The following is a 202-nucleotide window of genomic DNA, read 5'->3' as shown; positions in this document are numbered from 1 at the left end:
CTCAAGAGTGTACAAATGCCTTGGGTGCCAGCCTGTGCCCCTCAGGGCTCTGTCTGGCTCCTCCTCGCCTTGTTCTCTCCCCATCACTCACTGTGATAGGGACAGCTTGGAAAATTGTTCAGATCCTGAGCCTTTCCCTCTCAAGCAGGAAGTATTGCATCCCAGGCTTGGGAGGTTTCCTTATGTAAAGTCATGGAGTTAG

The sequence above is a fragment of the Phascolarctos cinereus genome, unplaced genomic scaffold (assembly GCF_003287225.1).
Source record: "Phascolarctos cinereus isolate Bilbo 61053 unplaced genomic scaffold, phaCin_HiC Scaffold_9;HRSCAF=440, whole genome shotgun sequence".
Lineage (NCBI taxonomy): Eukaryota > Metazoa > Chordata > Mammalia > Diprotodontia > Phascolarctidae > Phascolarctos > Phascolarctos cinereus.
Note: the sequence above shows the minus strand (reverse complement) of the source record.